The sequence below is a fragment of the Eimeria mitis genome, genomic scaffold, assembly GCF_000499745.2.
Source record: "Eimeria mitis Houghton genomic scaffold, Emh_scaff3311, whole genome shotgun sequence".
Taxonomy (NCBI): domain Eukaryota; phylum Apicomplexa; class Conoidasida; order Eucoccidiorida; family Eimeriidae; genus Eimeria; species Eimeria mitis.
This window is the reverse complement of record NW_013571651.1, coordinates 1149-1360: the sequence shown is the minus strand read 5'-3', so window position 1 is coordinate 1360 and position 212 is coordinate 1149.

The following is a 212-nucleotide window of genomic DNA, read 5'->3' as shown; positions in this document are numbered from 1 at the left end:
TTTTTTTTTTTTTTTTTTTTTTTTTTATGTTTATTTTTTCTTTGTTTCATGTTGTGTGTGTGTATCTTTTATCTCTGCGTTTTTTGTTTATATATGTCTCCTTTGTTGTTTGTCTCTGTCTCAATATATTACTATTAAAATATTAATTTATTTCTTTTTTTTCTGTCTCTTTTGTTTGTCTCTTTCTCTCTATCCTCCTGTGTATATTTTTA